Below are 23183 nucleotides of genomic sequence, written 5' to 3' on the forward strand. Positions count from 1 at the left end.
CATCCAGAAGTCATTTCCTTCTCTCTGAACCTCAGAACTTGCTGTTTTGTATTGCAGAACTTACTGTTTTCTATTTGTACAGTCTTATTTCTCTCACTCCCCTGTTGTAATGATTTGAAGATATGTGGCCCACCAAAACTCATATGTTGAACTCTTTTATCCATGGGGGATATATTCCAAGATACCCAGTGGATGCCCGAAATCACAGATAGTATTGAGTCCTATATCATTTCACTTAAAAGAAGTACTGTACAGCTTCTGTGGAATATCTTTTTTTTCTTCCCGTAGGCATTGGGAATCGAACTCAGGTCCTTGTGCTTTCGGGGCAGGCACGGTGCCACTGAGCTAAATCCCCGGCCCTATCTGGCATATCTAAATCACCAGCTTTGCTAGTTTTTTTTTTGCATTTGGGGGCCATTATTAACAAAATAAAGGTTTCTTGAACAAAAACACTGCCATACCTCAATGGTCAACCTAATAACCAAGACAACTATGAAGTGACCAATGGGAAGATATTGTGTGAATCTGCTGCTGGACAAAGAGACAATTCACAAGATCTCTTCACACAACTACTTACGCATTTGGGGACAGTTACTAAGCAAAATAAGGGTCACATAAATGGAAGTACTGTTTATTATTTGCATATGAGTAGGAAACCTACTCTGTTGATTAATAAGAAGCAACAAGAAATCTGGTTTGTTAATATTCAGTTCTAAAGCCATTTATAGAAAACAGTGAGAGGCAGGAGACACCTGAAGATAGAAATCAAAAGGTTGGTTAATCAGTTTAATTGTAAACATATTCCTTTCTCCCCACTATTTGGGGAACTGGTGATTCCCTATATTCGAAAATACCTAGAGAACTAAAATAGTCTGCATTATCAATACAGTTCTGGGCACATTTTTCTCCCTTTCTCAAATTGCTATGTCCCTTATAATCAGCGTTATCAATATGTTAATAATCCTAAAATAAACCAGACAAGAAATTTTACAAAAAAGTTTTCTTACCTAAATTTTATGAATCTTTTAACTTTGAGGTATATCTCCCTTTCAAATCTGCAGCTTAAATAAGTTTAATTTGGATAAGTGTCGGGCCAGGGGTTTAGCTCAGTGGTTCCGGTGCCTCCCTCACAAGCGCAAGGTCCTGAGTTCGATCCCTGGTACCAAAAAAAATTTGGATAAGTGTTTTTTTTTTCTCCAACTGCTTTTTCTCATTTTCTCTTTGCTTTCCAGATGTGCTAGACACAAGATCACAGTAGTTTGAGCATTTATAGACCAGGCAGCATGATGTCCTACAGGTGGGCTGTCCAAGACAGTAACTAGTAGTCACATATACCTATTTAAATTTAAATGAACTAAAATTAAAAATTGAGTTCCTCAGCAACACTACTACTTTCATCTAAAGTGCTCACCATATTACAGCTACTAAATTGAGTAGCAGAGATAAAGAAGATTATCACAGAAAGTTTTATGGCTGCCCTAGAAGGAAACCATGTTTAGCAATAGACAGACCTTCATTTTTTATTAGGCTCTTGACCACGGAAACTTTCTTTAATTTTCAAAGCTTCAGTTAAACTATAAAATAAAAATACAAATACCTTCTCCTGTAAAATGATCAGTATAATGTCCAGTGGATTTTACTTGCTTAATAAACTATTATTATTAATGCTTAGGGACCAAAACTTCCAGCCTTAGAGATTCAGATTGCTTAGACATGAGCACTATCTTCATATCCTGAGTACTGAATAAATCTTGCTATTCACCAAAAAAAAAAAAAAAATTTAAAACATCATAGAATACTTATATATTTTTTGTTCATTTACAACATCAAGCTTCTATTAGCACAAAACAACTTGAATTACCCTGGAGAAAACTTAGATTCAGGTTTAAATGCATAAATTGACCTAGGAGGTTTTTGATTCCCAAATCAACCCTGACATTTAATTCAGTAACATGTTAGCCAAATGTCTGTATTTATACAAGAAATCTGTGAGCTATCTAAGTTTAACTTTCAGAGCAAGGAGGCAAAATTCATGCCCAGCTCCACTTTAGCTTAGAAATAAAATCCATGTAAGTTACACATCCTAGCACTTTCCAAAATGCCTCAACTTAGCTAAGCACCACCCCGCTTCAGATGAATGTGGCCTTGTGCAACAGCATCCAAAGTAGGGAGATAGACCTGTGGATCATGTGCTCACAGAGGTTAATCCCTGCAGCCCTCACAGAGGGGCACATCAGAGTTAGGAATGCAAGCACCCAGAGCCAAGATACAGCCAGACTCAATGAGCAATCGTTGCATCAACCACAACTATACAAAATGACCCAAACAAAAATGAAGAAGGGAACCTATGAGTAACCTAAAACTCATCATGACTTGAAGTTCAAATAATTGCTAATGTTTCACTTACTTGGACAGTCCAATTTTTCCAGTCTTCTCAAAAAAAAAAAAATGAAACACACAAATAGAAACAAGATTATGCAATGAGATGATAGAGGGCAATTCTCTGTCCTTACTATTCAAAGCTAGATTGCAAAATAGGGTAATTAAGAAATCTTTACTTTGTTCTCTCCCTAGACCTTTAGTTGAGCTTTATGTCCATTTTCTTTTACACAGCAAAGTACAAATGAAGGCAGTTATCACTCTTAGAAGTCTGCAGCCCACTGTGTGATGGGAACATGCCAGGGTACACAAAAACACATGGCTGAATGAGGTAAGAGTACTTTCTAATGCACAATATCAGCAAATACAGTTCTAGTCACTCTGTCATTGTCAAGTGAAAAATCTGAACTAAGCCAACCTCTGCTATCCAGAGTCAGAAAATGTCTTTATTAGTAATCATTTGCCCTATAGAAATGAGAATAATAATTAGCTGACATTAATTAAGTATGTCATATGTTCTAGGCATTGTTTTAAGTAAGTCACATGTGTGCACAACAATCATATATGGTAGGCACAATAATATCTCCCATTTTACAGATGTACAAACAGAGGTACAGAGAGGTTAAACAATTTGCTCCAGATCATACAGCAAATAAATGTTAATAATAACAAGAACTAAAATCTAAGCTTGGATAATCTAGCTCTATTCTATACTCTTGCCTTTGCAATGAAGATATACTTACATGAACACCCCTTATTCCTTTCTACACAAAAACCTATGACCATATCTCAAGACTAACATATTATACCATTATGTTGTAGAAATCAATTAAAACTAGAAACCCCAAACCCCCATTTGATTTACTATCATTAAACTCTTTTTTCTTTGCTTTTTAAAATTCCCAGTAGGGAGAGTATCTCAGCTGTCAGTAATTTTGAAGTCAAGAGGCAAATCTCACTGACATGATTTTAGCTCTAAATAAAATCATACCAGAAGTTGAAACGGTGGATGAATTTTCTCTTTCAGTTGTATGAATGAATAAATTTCTCTTTTTAAAAGCCCATTTGCATTTCAACAAAAAGACCTATAACCTACATATCTTCTTCCCCTGCTACTTCTGTCTCCACCCAGCACTCATGATTCTTGCCTCAGGGATAGGTCTCTGACTTCAACCAGTCCAAAGTGAGTCTTAGGCTTGTGTAGGCATTGCCAGAATGTCTACTGGGCTTGAGCCTGGGAAGACACAAAGCTAAGATTGTATCTTAGGCTGCTGGAATGTACTGCACAGAGCTGAGTAACAACCCAAACAAGGGGAAGCAAGAGGATGGTGCGGGGGAGGGGGGGAGAAAATTGGGGACATCATTTGAGTCCTGAACATTTTGGGTGCCTTAAAAAGATAAATTCCACGTTTTGATTAAATCTTATCATTGGTCATTGAAAAATTCTAGTGCATCTCTTTGATATTTCTCAACTTTAGTTTCTCTGTGTGCCATGCTTTGGTTCAAGCTGACATCTCTCCTTTGCATCTACATATTTCAGTTATTTATTCCTGTCTTACAAAGAAAAATCCTAACTGTAACTGCCTAAAACAGTGATTTACTATTTCTCCTGGTTTGGCAACTTGGGTGACTGTCCAGATTTATCTGTCAGTTTTACCTGCATAACAAATACTTCCCTAAACTCCAGTGGCTCATACCAACCAATGTTTCTCATTCTGCCATTACATGTCTGCCATTCCCTGAGTAGAGGCTCTGCTTTTGCTCTGTTTTCACACTCATGGACCAAGGCTGTAGGAGGAGCCCCTATTGAGGACATGTCACCCTTGTGTTAGAAAAGAGCAAGAAAGAAGGTAGAAACATACACAATGACCTCTAAAGCATCAGTTCAAACATGATGTCTGTTATATCCTTTGACCAAAGTAAATCTTTGATTTTGAGGGCTCCCATGGTCATTAGGATAAATTAGGTAGGCACCCAAGGTTCTTCATGAAGATTAAGTAAGACAAGGAGATATACATTGCTATTGTTTGAATGTGTTCTCCAAAAGTTCATGCCTTTGGGGATGTGGGTGTAGCTCACTGTGGTAGAGTACTTACCTAGCATGTCAGAGGCCCTGGGTTCATCCCAGCATTGCCAAAATATAAGTTTATATGTTTGAAAACAATCTCCAAATTCATATGTTCATGGTATTTGAAGATAGGTCCTTTGGGAGATAACTGGGACTAAATGATGTTATAAAGGTGGGGCCCTGATGATGGAATTAGTGGCTTCATTCAAAGAAGAGACCTAGGCTAGCACATTTACTCTCTCATCACATGATGCTCTCTATCATGTTATCATGCACTAAGCAGGCCCTCATCAGATGCCAGTGCCATGCTTTTGGACTTCCCAGCCTCCAGAACCACAAGCTAAATAAAATTTTATTCTTTATAAATTACTCAGACTCAGGTGTTTCTTATAGCAACAGAGAACAGACTAAGACATACATACATACATACATACAAAGAGAAAGTCAGAGACAATGACAGAGTTACATATATTTATCCCCAAATATGTGCATACACATACATAGTTATATTAGTTACATAACCTCTCAAATGCAACAAGGAGTTACATATATTTATTCACACACATGCACACACACATACACAGTATGTGTGTGTCACTCTTCAGGAAACTTTCCTTCTATTTGGAAGGTTGAAGGGCAATCCCAAGCTGAGCTCTGGGACCAGGTCTTTTCTTGTTGGGGAAGTGAGGCAGCTACTTCCAATCAAGTTGTTGAGCCTGTTCTGGTCATAGACCTTAATTCTAGTAATTGTGACACTCCCTCTGCCCCATCTCTAGGTTATAGTAGCCATTCTGGGTGCCCTTGGAACATATGCTCATCTGCTGGTGCTTGGACCCTTGCCGTCTTCATCTAGTCTGGGTCATAAGTTTCTTCTTGAGGCCATCTACTGACTCTACTCAAGGACAGCCTTACCCATGAGCATCTAGTTTCCTTCTCTTTTCCAGGTATCCATCAGGGGCTAAGACAATGCTGATAATACAGCACTAAAGGCATTATTATTTATTGCATATCACCTATCTTTATTTTACCTAGTAGTGTAGCTGTTCCCAGGTGTGCACCTCTTTCCATTTGGACCAATTCTCAGTGTAGATTTCAGCCATTCCTCAATTCCCAAGAAAAATCATGAGCATCAAAAATATTCAAGAGCCATGTTGAATTTACAGACTCCCAAAGGAGTGAAACAGAAATTTATACTACATGCTCAACTGAAGTGGCTTCTCTCTTCTCCTTTCCCCCATCCACGAAGTTTAGTTTTCTCTCCTTTTATTTTTTTTTTTGGTACTGAGGATCGAACTCGGGACCTTGTGCTTGCAAGACAGGCGCGGGAACCACTGAGCTAAATCCCTGGCCCTAGCTTTCTCATTTTTATGCTCAATGGATGCAGCATGATTGAAAAATACAGTTAGTATTTCAATTTAAAAATATTATTACACATTGCCATTAATCCTCTTCTAAATACTCCCCCTTGCTTTGAACACTCTTATCTATCATTCTTGCCACCTTCTAAAGCAGTTCTGGAAGTCCTCTTTTATGAGTGTCTTTGGTTGTGTTATTCTGGCTGCCTCAATATCCTGAAGTCATTCAATATGTTTACCTTTCATGTTTATTTTGATTTTGAGAAAGAGCCAGAGTCATATAGAGCCAGATCTGATAAATAAGACAGATGAGGACACACCATAATTTTTTTTACAAGCCTGCCTTTTCATTGGATGACACTAGGCAGCAGCATTCACATTTTTTTATCAAACCACAGAAAGACACCCACAAAAGAGGACTTTCAGAACTGCTTCAGAGAATGGCAAGAATAATGGAATAAATGTGTTTGAAGTGAGGGGGAATATTTTGGAGAAAATTAATGGCAATGTGTCTCACTGTAATAAATTTTTTAAAATTAAACATTCAATTTATATTTTGATCACACCTCATATACTAAAGTGACAGGAATATGTACCTAATACACCCTAAATAATAATGTTTATTATGTCTGGAAGTATATTTTCCAGGCTTGGTTAATTCAGGGATACCACAATATCATCAAACACCTAGGCACTGTCTTTCTTCTTTGCCATCTCCAGCCTGTTAGTTTTGGAATTTCACTCTCAAGAAATGTATTATTTCCTAGGAAAGGTGGTTAAAGGATGGATACTGGATCCAAATGGAAAATAGGTGTCCTGCACTTACAAGCCAAAAATCAGCAAAAGTGTCAATGAAGGTTGAATAATCCATCAGTAGAAAGGAAAGAAACTTTCCTAAAGAATGAGCATACCCAATACTCTATCCTCATATGTATTTCTGCAGTATTTAGTAATGAATCTAGTTTTAAGGAGAGAAGTTTTTGCCACCCTAATCATCTATTTGGACTGACTTTTCTATAACTTGGCCTGCAAAATGGAAAGGGTTGAATAACACTGGATTCAGACCTTTGCCCCTCAGTTACTCAGTCTCCAGCTGCTCCTTGGAAATATCAATTCTTGTAGACCCTTCCCAGGTCTACAGGATCCAAACCCTGCCCAGGTAATTTGTGTGCACAGAAAGTGAGGAGCTTGCTGCTCAAAGCAGATGCCTCTCCCTGACATCCTCTCTTCCATGATGGAGGATGAATGTTTTAAGGATCTCTAAAAATTGAACGCGAAAGCAAGTCATGGTGTAGGCAGCTGCAAAAGCCTAACTTTATGCCAAAACAATTGAAGTTTGCAATCTTTTAACTGAACTTGTTTTAACTTCAACTTACTTTGGTAATTTCTTTTGAATAGATTTTAGGGGGACATCAGTGGTCAAGTAAGAGAAGGAAAATAATGGGGAGACAAAAGTCAGTAGGAAGGGAAAGGAGAGTGTTTTTTCCAGGGACCCAGCCCAGCCATGTGACATTCTTCATGTGAAATCAAATTCCTGCTGGGGTCATGTGTGAGGCCCATTACCTGACCTGCATGCTGGGTGGTCTGGACATAAACAATGGCCCCTCCTACCTGGAACCCACGGCTATTCTGCAAGCATTTCAATGACTGTGCTGAAAGCAATGAAACAACAGCTGTTGAATACACTCATTTTATATTAATAGAGCAGCGCTGGCTCATCCAGGTCCTTCAATACTTTTTGCAAAACAGAACATCCTTTCTTTCCCGGGGAAAAGAAGGAGGGCACAGCCTTACTGCTTTACAGCTGAATGGGGGCACCACAGAGCAATGGACAGAGAGAGCCCTTTTCCTGAAGACAGAGCTCATTGGACTCTTGGATGAAAATTAAGTTACACAAAAGGAAGTTGGAAGAGAATGATATTTGGATTAATTCATTAGACTTTACCTATGCAAAAAACCAAATCCAAAAACAGAACATTGGAAGATTTTTGCCCCAATCTTCTGTCTTCTGAAATGCAGCTCTGTCTGTGAAAGCAAAGCAGAAATGTCAAAAGTTAGGTGACAGTCTTAAAAGAGAAATAAATGTGGGCTGTTTTTCATACCAGGGCTAGCTGGTGGTTTAGTACTAGTGGAATCAAACAAAATAGAGTGTAATGACACCACCAGTTAATGAGTACCTACACTAGTTCAAAGAATTTCACTTTACTGGGGGATATCTTCAAGACAAATGACTAGAAGCAGGAATGTAAGATATAAACATGAACAATGTATACCCTAGCCAATTACATGATCACTGACATATTCAGGGAAGGAAAATTAAAATGTTTTGATTAAACAATAATTTCTGGAGATTTTTGTCAAAACACTTTTTCTTAATTTCTCAAAGAACAGTAATGCTTTTTAAAAAACATTATTTAACATTTCCTAAAGCTGAATTGGGAATTCCTGCCCCAGTTCTTTCAGTGTGGAATAAATGGAAGTCCCTGGAAGGGAGTTATTAGAAGATAACCTTCTACATGCCACCAGAGTAAGTTATTCCAAGGACTTGGCACAGAACCCCACATGAGCGATGAAACCTGAATAAAGATGGGGGAGGATGATAGAAATTTCTTAGGACAGTAGTTCTTAATGCCTTTTATATGGGTCAAAGACTCTGTGATGGTAAATTTTGTGTGTCAACTTGGCTGGGTCACAGTGCCCATATGTATGACCAAACATTACTCTGAATGCCCTTTGAGGGCATCTTTGAATGAAACAAGCTCTTTGTGTTTTTTGATATTTTTTCCCCCCAGTATTGGAGGTCAAACCCATGGGCACTCTAGTAGGGAGTTATATCCCCAGCCTTTTAAAAACATTTTAAAGATTCTCCTGCTTCAGCCTCCCAGAGGGCTGGATTATAGGTTTGCACCACCACACTCAGAGAGACTAACATTTAAATATGTGGACGTGTATAAACAGAGGGCCTTCCCTTATGTGGGTGGGCCTCATCCAATCAACTGAAAGCTTAAATAGAACACAAACAAGACTGATCTCTGCTGAACAAGAGGGGATTATCCAGCAGCAGCCTTCAGGATTGGACTGTAATGTTTAGCTCTTTCTGGGTCTCCAGCCTGCCAGCCCACCCTGTAATTTGGACTTGCAACTCCCATAATTGTTTTAGACAATTTTGTGTGCCCCCCCCCCCGCCCAAATCCTAGGGCCTGAACCTAGGGCCTTTGCACTGAGCTATATCCCCAACTCTTATTTATTTATGTTTAAAATTTTGAAGTAAGGTTTTGATAAGGTGCTAAATTGTGCATGTTAATTGTGGTTCTCCGGTTTTGGCCTCTAAGAGTGCTAATACACTGTTGTTTGTTTTGTTTTTTGAGATAGGCTTTGGCTGTGTAGTCCAGGCTGGCCTCAAACTTGCATTCCTCCTGTCTCAGCCTCCCAAGTGCTGGGATTTTAAGCTAAGTCAATTTCTTAAATCTCATTCTCTCTATATACACATCCCATTGATACCATTTCTCTAAAGAATCCTGAATTCTAAAATTGTATTGTGAGTTTTTGGAAGGAATATTTATTGAGTGCCTTTTATCTGCCAAACTGTAGATCCTCTTTCTAAATAATTGTACATGAACACAAAATTTTACATATAGCTGCCAGGGAATCACAAAATTTTAAAGCATATTCATGAACTCCCACACTCAAATTAAAAACCACTGGGCCTCTAGCTAGCAAAGGTGTATGACAAATTCCTCTTTGTTCAAATGTTCTTGCCCCAAGAGCAGTTACCTGCTATGTGAAGTAAGGAGTTGTGTTCGTCAGCTTTCCATCACTGTGACCAAAATACTTGAGAACAGCAACTTAAAGAAGGAAAGATTTATTTTTGGCTCATGATTTCAGTCAATGGTCCGCTGGTTTCTGTCCATGCTGTGGGCCTGTGGTAAGGCAGGGGGAGGAAAGCTGCTCATCTTGTGGCAGATGGGAAACAGAAAAAGGAGGTAAGAGCCCCCAGAAAAAAATGTGCTGTGGGATTCTTCCTCCTTTCTCTTTGATTCCCTGTGGGCCCCAGACTATTGGTTTGTGCCATCCACATCCAGGGCTGATCCTCCCCCTCATAGGTCTGTCCCATAGGCCTTTCATCTCTGGAAACACCTCACAGACACACCCAGAAGTGGGCTTTACTGATTATCTAGGCATTTCTCAAGCCAATCAAGTTGACAATCATGATAACCATCATAGGAGTCTACCTGCAAAGAGTTATAAAATACCAGCAAAGGGACTTCCAGGAAAATGGTGGAGCGCTGAACAACAACAAATCAAGCTCTCTGAGATTCAGAAATCAGACATTGGAATTTAACAACTTAGGGAAGAAAAGAAGGATGGAGGTGAATCCTTGGAACCCACAAAGATCTGAAGGGAAAACTGGAGAGCAATTTTGAAGTGAAGAGATAGACCCCAAAGCAGAAAAATGTGGCAAACTGTACTTTCTTCCCAGCTCCCAGCTCATCACATGAGAGAAGAGGCTCCAATCTGCAGAGACACAGCAAGGGCAGGTGACTCCAGAGGCCTCCAGGGAGAAATGCACCAGTGGAATGGAGCAGTGAGCTATGACAGCTGGAGAGTGACTCCATTTCAAGCGTGTGCCATGTCCCCTGGAGTGGGTGCTTGGCTGAATGTCATTTTTAGGGATGGGCCAACTGAACCCAGGACTTGGAGCAGCCGTTTGTTGGCTTCATCTCAGGGCTCCCAGTGATTGGGTGAGGGACAAGCGTGGGAGACACTGAGGATCAGGGAGCCAAAGTCAGGCTGGCAAGAGACACCCAGAATGTGGTAGGCTGAACAACTCAGGCTCAAACCCCACAACCAGGGATGAGGATCAGCCTGAACTTCTGTAGAGTTGAAAGCACCAGAATCAGTACCTTGCCTTATTCCTACTGCAGGCTTGCTGGGATCATCCATCATGGATTGAGCTCTGTCTGCCTCTTTTATCTACCAATGATAGTGGGGACATCCCCTGAATTGGACACTACCACAAAACTGTAAACCCCTGAAGATAACCACAGACTCAACATCACAGAGAGAGCTCTCTTTTTTCCCTTTGGTTTTGTTTTTTTCACTCTTTCTTGAGTGATTGCTTTTGTTCTTTCATGAATGTGGACATTGCTTTTATTTTTTTTGTTTTATTTTGTTCTTTTCATTTTCTATTTCTTTCTTACTCTCATATTTTCTTCACTAGTTTCCCAAAGTTCAGGTAATCTTCCTTTGTCCTTCAGCCTTGCTTCTAATCTCTTTCTCTTATTTTATTTCTCTCTTTTTTTCCCCTTACCCCTTTTAAGTTTTCTCCTCTGATGGTAAAATCACTGTATTAAGGGGATATTTACTGTATATAATTTTTAATTTGTTTTAGATTTAGTTATATAACTGTAAGTTTTCTACCTATGGTTAAAGGTGGCAAATTAAAAGTTATCATACAGCTCCCAAGAGGAGGCTCCCCAGCTGCCATTCCACTGCTCCCAGGGCAGAGGAGGTGAGTCAATCCCAGTGCCCAGGAGGAGGCTCCTGGGCCACCATACCACCGCTCCCAGGGCAGAAGAGGTGAGCCACGTGGGCGCCACCAGCACACCCCCCTTCACATGGAAATGAGAAGACATGTAAACAAGCTTCAAAACAGACTTCCAGATCACCTACAGCAACCCCAAAGGGAAACAAGATGGAACAATCTGATACTCAATCACCTGGACTCCCTGAACTGGCAACAAAAGAGAATCTGGAAAAAATGAAATCAAAAATAATTTCTCACATAACAGCAGAGATTGTGCCCATAGTGCAAGACATGATTAATACATCTGGAGAAGACACAGATAAAAAAATAGAGGAGCTGAGGAACATGATGAAATCTCAACATAGGAAAAAAATGGAATCCATAAAACAAATACAAACAGATTTGCAGGAGATTAAAAACTCCATTGAAAATCTACTCAGCAGAATGAACCAATGTGAGGACAGAATTTCAGATATAGAAGATAAGATTGCAATTAGTGACCATAAAAAGAAAAATTGCTTTAAAATTGTAAGGGACCACGAGAAATCAATCCAGCAGCTGCTAGATGATGCAAAGAAGAATAACATAAGACAGATCAGAGTCAATGAAGAAAGAGGAGAGAGTGCAGATGACATAAAAAAACTCTTCACAGAAGTGATGGCAGAAAACTTCCCAAGGAGGGGAAAAGAACCTGGCATACAGATAAGTGAGGAATATAAGACTCCAACTAGCCTTGATCAAAAAAAAATCTACACATAGTCATATAATTGTTAGGATTCCAGAAACCTAACAGAAGAACAAAATTTTACAAGCAGTAGGAGAAAAGAAACAAATCACATACAAAGGAAAGCCCATCAGAATTATAGCAGACTTCTCAGTACAAACACTCAAGGCAAGAAGATTTTGGAGTGATGTATTTTAAGCCCTAAAGGAAAACAGCCTCCAAGCCAGATTGATGTACCCTGCAAAACTATCTTTCAAAATTGATGGAAAAATAAGATACTTGCATGATAAAGAGCACCTTCAGAACTTCATGAATACCAAAGCAGCACGCCAAAAAATTTTAGACAATATCCTAGGAAAAGACAATGAAGATCACAATCCCAGGAAGCCAAGCAGAATGAATTCACTGGGCATGACAAATTAAATGTAAAGGGGGAGAATCCAACAAAAAGAAAAAGTCATGACAAGGCGTTTAAAACTTTTAACTTCATCTCCCTAATGAGTGTATAACTTAATCTTATTATTGTACTGATAAGTATTTTTCGGATTCTAGTATTGCACACCTTTCCTTGTGCTGTACTGGCTATTTACCATCTTGTGTCTACTTTTTAATTGGGTTGTCTATTAATGAGCTGTAAGAGTTCTTTATATATTCTGGTCATAGGTTATATGCATTGTAAATATGGTCTGTTTATGGTTGACTACTTTTCATTTTGATGATGTCATTTAAAGTTCTAAATTTTGATGGAATCTCATTTATCAATTTTTTTCTTTTATATATCATCTTTTATATCCTAGGATGTTCTTGCCTACCCAATTCATAAACATTTTCTCTTATAATTTCTTCTTCTTCTTTTTTTCTTTTTTTTTGGTACCGGGGATCAAACTCAGGTCCTTGCACTTGTGCAGCAGGCAGCGAAACCACTGAGCTAAATCCCTGGCCCTTTATAATTTCTTCTTAAAGTTTTATAGTTTTAGTCTTTCATATTTAGGTTCATAGATCCTTTCAAGTTATTTTTATGTATGGAAATAAAGGGTTGAGGTTAATTTTTTATATACGGATAACAGATGTTCTAGTGTCATTTGCTGTAAACACTATCTTTTCCTCTACTCTTGAATTGAGTTTATATTCTACAAAATGTTACTGTTAAATAATCTTTCAAACCTCAGTGGACCATATATGTGTGGTTCTATATCTAGATTCTCTGTTTTATTCCAATGATCTATATGTCTTTCCTTACACCAACACTGCCTTGATTACTCCAGCTTTAGAGGAAGTCTTAAAATTAGGTACTAAATGTCTTCCAACAATTTTTTTTTCTTTTTCTTTTTACTTTTCTAGGTCCTTTGTACTCCTACATAACTTTTAAATTTCAATATCCAATTCTTCATTTATAGCAAGTATACACAGACCTGAATTTTTATATATACCTTGTGTTTTCTAATCCTGCTAAATTCAAATACAAGTTCTAGGGGCTCCTAGAGATTTCTTAGTATTTTCTCTGTAGATGATCATTTCATCTACATATAAAGATTTTGCTTCTACCTTGCCAATACTATCCTCATTGTGTCATTTTATTGCCAGACTATTTTGGTTTAGGTCTATGTTTCAAAGTTTAATGGACAGATGAAGAGTAGGCATATCTGGCCTTGTTCCCCACCTTAGGGAGAAAACATTGCATCTTCTCCATTCATATAAGGTGTTTTTGCTGGAAGTATGGAGTACATGTCTTTGATCTGTTGAGAAGGTTCTGTTCTACTTCTAGCCTCCTGATAGCTTTTACCATGAACAGCTGTAGAATTTAGTCCAATACTTTTTTTCCAACTAGTGACAGGATCATATAGCTTTTTCCTTTCCTCTGTTAAAATGGTGACTTTTTGGAGTACATCTTCCAATGCTGAACCAACACTGCCATCCCTATAATAAAACCACTTTCTACATACTGCCAGATCTGACCTCTAATAGTTTGTTTTGTTAAACAAATTTCTATCTATGTTCATACTTTTTTCTTCTATTATCTTTATGCAGTTTTAGGATTAGCACAATGTTGAGTTCCTAAAATGAGGGGAGAAGTGTTTCTTTTTTTTCTGTTTTAAATGTTTGATATAATTTATCAGTTAAAATGTATATGAGCCTGTTGTTGTCACATAGGTAGGTTTTCAAGCTAGGAATATACTTTCTTTAATAGGTGCTATTCAAATTTTATATTTTCTCCAGAGTTAGTTTCATTAATTTGTCTTCCAAGGTACTTCTTAGAAGATGTCAAATTTATTTCAAAACAGATTTTTGTAATATGCTTTCTATATCCTTTTAAATTCTGTAAAATCTGTGGTAATGTCTCCTAGATCTTGATATTTTAATTTTAAAAATATGATTGATATTGTGTAATAGGAAGTAAAGGTCTAAAGGAGCAGGGGAAGTGGGAGGGGTAGGGGAAAGGAAAAAAGGGAAAAGAAAAAATATGAGAAAAGGAAAAAAATGGAAACAAAGTCTTTGCAAATAGGGAAGGGTGGAGGGGGTGAAGGGAGGGCAGGAGAAGGGGAAAAAAATAAGAACCAAGATACTCATGTAATGGTACAAGATCCCAATGATGTATATAACTATATTTTATACCTAAAATGTATCAATAAACTTAATGGGGAAAAAAAAAACTTGTTCACAGAAGTTAACAGCAGAAAACTTCCCACGATGGAAAAAGAATTCAACATACAGATAAGTGAGGCACATAGAGTTCCAATTAGCTATGATTAGAAAAAAAAACTACACCAAGGTATAGAATAGTCAATATTCCAAAAATTCAACACAGGAACAGAATATTAAAAGCTGTTAGGAAAAAGAAACAATTCACCTAGAAGGAAAATCCATCAGAATCACAGCAGACTTCTCAACCCAAACCCTTAAGTCAAGAAGAGCTTGGAGTGAAGAATTCCAAGCCCTAAAAAAAAAACCTCCAACCCACAAAATTTTTGTGCCCCACAAAATTATCTTTCAAAATGAATGGAGAAGTAAGATACTTCCATAATAAAGAACACCTGAATAAATTCATGACCACCAAGCCAGCATTCTAAAAGGTTCTGAAGGATATTCTAGAAAAAAGACAATAATTCTATGAACCCAATAGAATGAATCCACGAGGCAAGGCAGGCAATTAAACAGAGGAGAAAGAAAAGGAATCAACAGCAGGAAAAGAATATAACAAGGATAAGTCAATACATATCCATTATAACCATTAATGCAAATGGTCTCAGTTTACCAATCAAAAGGAAGTTTGGCAGAATGGATCAAAAAACAAGATCCAACAATATGCTGTACATAAGAAACAAATTTAATTCAAAAAGAAATTTAATGTATGGAAAACAATACTCTGTGTGACAGGCACCCAAAAAGCAGGGGTAGCTATTCTATTTGTAAACAAAGGGATTTTAAACCAAGACTGATCAGAAGAGACAAAGAAGGTCACCACATACTTTTTAAGGGAACAAACCAAGAGGAAGAGATAAAAGTCATAAATATATATGCACCAAACATATAAATATATATGGCATACCCAACTATATAAAACAAACATTAATGGATATGAAAAATCAGATAAGCACAAATATAATTGTAGTGGGAAAGGTCAATACTCCATTGTTGCAAGTAAACAGATCAACTAGACAAAAAAACAACAAAGGAATGTCAGAGCTGAACCAAACCTTTGAACAAATGGATTTAGTAGATATGCACAGAATGTTTCACCCCACAACAACAGAATACATATTCTTCTCTGCTGCACATGGGACTTGAAGGAAGAGAGGTTTAATTTACTCATGGTGTCAGTCCTTGGTCAGCTGGCTCCATGGCAGAAGGGCATGGTGGAGCAAAGCTGCTTAGTTCATGGCAGCCAGAAAGCAGAGCAAGGGAAGAATATCAGAGAGGAAAGGCTGAGAAAACATAGATAGTACCCAAAGCCATAGCTCCGTAGTTTATGTATCAGGATTAACAGTCACACCAATCTAAAAACCTAATATGCTTTAAATCTTTATTGCTCATTGACCTTATCAGAGACTAAAGGCAAGGTCCTGGGGAAATAATCCTGATTAGAACTGAAAAGGTCATACACAGAGAAGACAGGAGGAGAGAAGTTTCCAAGAGGACTGCCTGGAATCGTGCAGTACACACAGGCTGTTCATCTGAACACAGTAGTCCTGCCCGTGGGAGCGGCAAAACAGTATGGAAGAGATAGGGAGAATTGAGAGGGAAAAGGAGGCTGACACAGAAACATGCCGCACTTCTCTCATGGTTTCATCCTCTGGCAAAGTGCTGGTCTTGGTCATTGCTGAGATACCTGAAAAGTCTACCCTCCACTCAACAAATCATATTCCAAGACAAATCCTACCTTTTTAGCTCTTTTATGAATGAAAAGAAATGTTATTTTCACAGAAAGGATTCTTATAGTGGCTACCTTAAATTACTGGTTACCAAAGGAGAAATGGTACGAAAGTGGTGACCTATTTCTTACTCCTGCAGTTAGAAAATCAGGGCTGAGTTCTATTTCTCATAGGAAACATTTCCTTATGATTTCTATATATGTAATTGGCATCCCTCCATCGACTTTGTTGTTGTTTTAACTTTACAGAACATTTCAAACAGAGAAAACAGAAAAAAATGTAATGGGCCCACATCAAACCTCACAAGTATCAATATGCGGAAATTCCATCTCATCTATTTCTCCCAACCCTTGTCCCTTCCTTCCTTTCCTTTCACCTCACTGAATTATTTGAGATAAATAATAGACATTATATCATTTCATTCATACATTTTTTATATATCTCTGAAAACCAAGGACTCTGTTTTTTAAAAAAGTCATTAACCCTAAAAGAAAATTTCTTGATATCAAGCATTCAATCTGTGTTCAAATTTCCTCAATTTTCTTGTAACTTTTTTTATAGTTTTTTTACATTAATATCCAAACATGATCCACATAGTGCAATTGGCTAATATGTTTCTTAGGTCTCTTTTAATTTACCAGGTCCTTGCCCTCTTTGCTTTTTCTTTCTAATTTATTTCTTGGAGAAACTGGGTCATTGGTCCTGTTGAGTTTCCCACATTCTGAATTTGATGATTCCATCCCTGTGGTGGCATTCAACATGCTTCCTTAAGGCCTTTATTTCCTGAACTGTCCATTTAGGTGTAGATCCTTCATCAATTCAAGCTTGATATTTTGATATTATAGGTGGTGCTGTGACCTTCTGATTGCATCACATTAGGAACACATGGTGTGTGTTTGTCTCCTCTTTGTCATGTTAAGATTAATTAGTGGGTTCAAGTATTGCCAGCTTGATTCATCCATTATAAAGTCCCCATCAGCCTTTCCCCAAATAGATTTAACTAACCTTTGATGGTCATCAGTCAGACCTATTCTTGCTAATGATGCAGAATTATAGTATCCTAATTTCCCCTTCATCTATTAGTTAAAATGTTTCTAAAAGACCTTGCCTTCAACAACAATTTAGCTATCTGAAATACTGCTCACACAGAAAAGACAAATGCTGGATTCTTTCCCTTTTTAAACCAGTTTTCAGAGCAATGAGTTGGTTCCCTAGCAACCTATAAAGGTGACCTATGAGAGATCTTTTTTTCCTAGCATAATTATAAACTTGTGGATTTTAACATATTTGATTTATTTCAATCCATTACAGATGCTCATATTATTCTATCTTTGAACAGTGGGAGTCTCTTTCCACTGACTGCTAACTTAAGGCTTTTAGACAAGCCAGTCATCTTTGGAAGCTTCCTTGTTTTCTCATAGGACAAAAATGTCCATTCTTTCCCCAGCTCTAGAATCAGTGGGTATCTAGGGAAGCCCTGGTTCCTTCAGTGACAAATGGAATTCTGAGCCTGCAAACTGGTCCTGGGGTATCTGTTGCCTCCAGGATAGCCACTGTTTCTAGGCCTTTTCAGTGGTCTAAGACCCTTGTGTTCTCATATTTTTCTTCCTCCTCTCCTCTACATGCCACTTTCCCCTGCTTACTGTGTCTCTAAAGGAACAGTTCCTTTCCTTGCTGTCCTCTGTCCCCAAACACTGCTGGCTTACTTCCTCATGTCCTTCAGGTCTCTGTCCAAATGCCATATGCCCAGTAAGACCATCCTTGAACACCCTAGCCAACACTGAAATGGAACCCCTTCCCCTCCCCAGTGTTCTTTGTCCACCTTTCCTACCTGAGTTTTCTATGCTTACTATAGTCTAACTACACTGTAACCCTGTGTACTGCTTACTAATACTTTGTTTTCCATCTATTTACTTCATTGGAATGTCATCAAAAGAGAGGTGCATTTTACTGGACTAGGGGTGAGGGCAGACAGCAACATGGGTATTCTCTGACTGGAACCTGAATGAGCAGCACTGAATGAGGTTTCTTGGGTTTGCAGGTAACACTCAGGCTACCGCAGGCATTAGAAAACCAAAGGCTCCTTTCCTTGGGAGTTAGAGTAGTACCTTTCATTCCTGGGAACCACCTCTCCTAGGTTCCCAGCCCTGGGACAGTGCTAACCCATGAGGTAGAAGGTGTGCTTTAGAGGAAGGGTATGGTAGTCCCTGTTTGGGCCCAGGCTGCGGTATCAGGAATCTGCCTGCACTTCACATCCAAATCCACTTCTCCCACTGTGGCATCCCCCTTCATTTCCAAGGTAGCCTTCATCCTGGGATCTGCCCCCTTCTACATTTGACCCCCATGTCCTCAACTGTGAACTATCACAGCTTCTCCACATGAGAACCAAAAGTTAATAGCTTGACTAAAAGAAATTTGGAATTACAAACAATTACTACCTTGTCACATGTGAAGACTGAGACAAATCTCTACTTTAGCTGGCCTCCTTTTTCTTGGACATGAAGGCTCCAAAACTTTAGGCTCCTAAACTAAGGAGATGGGAGGTGGTGAACCCTGTCCCTGGGCTAGTGAAAGCCCATATAAAATGCAAGAAGAGTATGCTCTTTCACTAGAGCTGTTTCCCTGAGCATCTTTGTAATTAACCAACTGCTTGATTCTACTGTTTCTAACCAGCACTTTTTTCTCTGTGTTTTTTCCCATACATTTAGTGCAAGACAGTAGGGTATATCACCCGAGGTCAAGATTTTCGAAGAGTCCCTGGCCTCAGACAATGTTGGTCCACCAGAAAAGCCAATGCCCTATAGCCACAAAAGCCCTTAGATCTACTTGAACAGAAATGGGCCCATCCCCCAGATACACTAGGTGAAAAACAGACTATTTATTACATTACTAGTAAAAAGGGGAAAACAGGGCTTACATATGCATAGAACTTCCCTGAATCTGTGACAGATTGGTGTAGAAGTGAAAGGGAGATTTACATTTCCCTATATACCTTTTTATTGTTGTTTTGACATTTTTATAATATAAATAAATCATCTATTCAAAAATTAAACTAAAAAACTAAAGAAAGCACTTAGTAGAGAATCAATACTCTGATTGATGGATTGATCTCAGCTTTCCCAGGAGGAGTTTTAGACAGGGATCAAAGGAAAGGTATGCTTTTAAAGGGATACTCTTGTTTGCTAGGAGAGTAGAAAAGGTGTCAACAGAGACAATCATGCTGGAAAGAACTTGTGAAGTGCATAAGTTCTCTGACACAGAAAATTGCACCCTAGCTGTGACACATTGTAAGATGTGAGAATGTGCTGGTTGAGAAAGCCCAAGGCAGTTGGCTTTACATTCTGGAGCCCAGCCAAGGAGTCTTCTCTCCTATCTGCAAGGGTTGTGACAACTCTGTGAACATCTTCAACAAAGACCATTTGTCTTTTCATAATGGGAGTTGGGAGAAGGCACAAAGAGTCAAAGTTGTGGTGGAATTGGGGTGAGGCAGATTTTGGATTCTGACATCTTTTCCCTGGTGTTCACCATCTGGGTGGGAAGGAAAGGACAGAAAGGAGTTTGGTTTATTCTCAGAAAAATGCCCCCTGGTGGACTCACATTTTCAGGTCAGTCAAACTTGGGATTTAGTTCTAATAAGATCTTATTCTGGGAAGCAACGTCCCCCTAGCTGTCAAGCTTTCTGGTTCAGTCTAGAATTGTTCTAAACATATCAAAGCCAAACTTGCCATTGTTTTCCAACAAGGAGAGCCTTGAATGGAGGAAGCAAGATGAAGAGGAAAGGAAGGAAAGATGTTTCTTAGTTTAAGTCAAATCACTAATCAATTATGGGTTGCTTTTCACAGTGTCTCTCCTTTGATATGCCTCCCTGAGAAAGCTAGCATTTTAGAGTGTGAAATATCCAGATTAGAATCCTAGCTTCATTATATTAGTGGGACAGTTTTGGACAAATCATATAAATGGTCTGAATCAGAGTGCTCCTCGGGAGGATATTAACAGCCACCTCAGCATTAAAGTTAGGATTAGATGAAAGAATTTGTGTAATTCAGTAAGCACTGTAATACCCATCATGCAATAGGAAAATAGCAATCCTTGTGCTAAAGGGTCTCAGTGGCAATCTGAGGGATAAGAGCTGACTAAGACTAACAGCAAGAGAAAGACTGGAGAGTGGACAGTTCGGCAGAGATCAAATTTGACCAGTTTGCCAGCCTGAGGACAATGGCAAAAGCTCATTCTGGGGATCCTGATGTGCAAGGTATAATGGTATTCAAGGAACAGTATTCTGACACTTTACTAAAAGAGCAAAGAAGACTTTATTAAAACTATTGCAATAGGCCAAAGAGATCAATCTGAACTCTGAACACAGTAAGGGAAAATGTGACATTACTGCCTAGAAGCAGAGTAAAGAGAGGTCAGTGGATGGAAAATTACCCGGAGGAGACATCAAGGGGAGGTGAATTCTTGCTAAAGGGTAGCTAAGGCCTGAGACATCAAAGGAGATGGGTAAGAATCTTGCTCAGATATCAATGGTGACCAAATCTCAAGAGTAAGGGGACACTTGCTAAATTGACTTAGCAAGATTCTTGCTAAGACTGGACTAGGCAGGCTGAAGACAGGATAGGCACCAAAGTGCAAGCCTGATTGGGAACACAGCCTTTGTCAGAGGGTGAAACAAAATGGTGTGAAAGGGAAAATTTTGGTGACTTAGGAAGGAGGCAATGTAGCAAGTAGCAACATGGGAGGAGCTGAGGCTAGAGCAGTCCTCACCAGGCTCTTTGCCACTCTTCCCACAGGAGAAAGTCCCTGGCTGTCTCATTGCTGGGAAAGATAGTTTTGTTTTGGATCTTCAAAGAAGTGAAGTAACACAAACTTGGTACATAGTAGGGATCTAGTGCCTGTGCAGTCTTTTGTCGTCCTCCCACTGCTCTTCTATAATGATTATGTAACCTATGAGGAAGAACAAGTCTTCCAAAACCTATCTTTTTCTTTCTTTCTTTCTTTCTTTCTTTCTTTCTTTCTTTCTTTCTTTTTCTTTCTTTCTTTCTTTCCTTCTTTCTTCCTTCCTTCCTTCCTTTCTTCCTTCCTTTCTTTCCTTTCTTTTTCTTTCTTTCTTCCTTGCTTCCTTCCTTCCTTTCTCTTTCCTTCTTTCCTTCTTTTCTTCTCTCTCCCTCCCTCCCTTCCTTCCTTTCTTTCTTTTTCTATTTGTCATTTTTCTTTCCATTTGTCAATTTTATTTTAAAACAGGGTTTTGCTAAGACCTTAAATTGCCCAGGCTGAGCTGAAACTTGTAATCTTCCTGCCTCAGCCTCTTAGAGTGCTTGGAATTACAGGCATGCACTATCATGCCTGGTTTCCAAAAGCTTTTTTAAACAAACTAACATCTGCAATAACAAGTGGTAACAAAGAGTTTCCAGAAATTTAAATTGTTCATGAATACAGGAGCATTAGTTCCTGGCTCTAAGGCCCTTAAAGATCTCATCCCTGAAATGCTCTGTGCAAGAAAGGTTACAGCTCACACCCTCAACTCTTACTTCTGTCCAGCTCCAAAATATTTTTTGAGTCAGTGATTTGGAATTTCCACCTCTTTCCCCAAATGGGCAACCTCTTATAATGTATAACCTTTGTATTTTGTACCAAGTGCATGTATCAATTATAAAAGTTTTATATTTTCATGAAAGATAGTCTCTGTTATAGGAGCTAAAGTAGATTCTCCCTACCCCAATAACTGTCACATTACCTTCTTTTATATTCTTCATGGCACATGTCAGTGTTTTGTTTTTATGCTACGGCCAGTCTCCCTCCATTAGAGTGTAATCTCCTCCAGAGCCAGTGCTCTGCCTTCTCCCCTGCAAATCACCAGTATCTAGAATTCTTTTTCCCTCTTCTCTTTTTTTTCCTGTTAGTATCTTACTTAGATTTTAAGATTAAGATACCTTTATAAAATATTTTAGGCTTTCCCCCTATAGCCTGAAATAGTTTAAATAGAAATAGAAATAAATTACATAAATAAATAAAAATAAATTATACATTCATAAAGCAATGCTAATCAAATATGCACTGCACGTGCTAATGTGTAAATCGACTTCTCCATTAAGCCTATTGTTGAGTTCAACTTTTTTTTTTTTAAAGCAAGACTTTGCTGATGATGAAGAAAGCAATGTGTTGACTGATATTCTAGTGCAAGCTTCTTATCTCTTTGCAAGCCAGTAGCAAACAGTTCTCCAATTGGCTACTTGGAATACTACTGTACCTAGGGGTAGGTAGAACACAGATGCAAAGCTACCTGGGCCTGGTGGAATCAACTGTTAGATTCAAATTATCTTTTTAATCTCTTCTGTGAGTAGCAGTCTATATTTTCTTCTTTTTCTTAGATCAGTTTTATAGTTATATTTTATTAGGAAGCCATTAATTTCCCTGTACTTTCAGAGGTATTGCTAGAGTGTTGCACAGAATAATTTCTTATAATTATCTATATCTCTCCCATATTTGTTGTAATTTCCTAATGAGAAGATGGAGACACATACAGTAAAAGATATTGAGAAAAAGGGGTCAAAAAGGCTAGAGTTGGGCTGGGGATTTAGATCATTGGTTCTGCTGTCTGCCTCACAAGCACAAGGTCCCAAGTTTGATCCCCAGTACAAAAAAAAAGGCTAGGGTTTAAGTAGGAGGTCTGAAAATTATGCTAGGCACTGCATGGTGAAGAAATGCAACCCTTAAGGAACTCCATACTTTGTGTCTTTTCATTTCCCTAAGTTAGTTTCAT

The sequence above is a fragment of the Heterocephalus glaber genome, unplaced genomic scaffold (assembly GCF_053883595.1).
Source record: "Heterocephalus glaber isolate CG9 unplaced genomic scaffold, H.glaber_assembly_v1.0 deba00001666, whole genome shotgun sequence".
Taxonomy (NCBI): Eukaryota; Metazoa; Chordata; class Mammalia; order Rodentia; family Bathyergidae; genus Heterocephalus; species Heterocephalus glaber.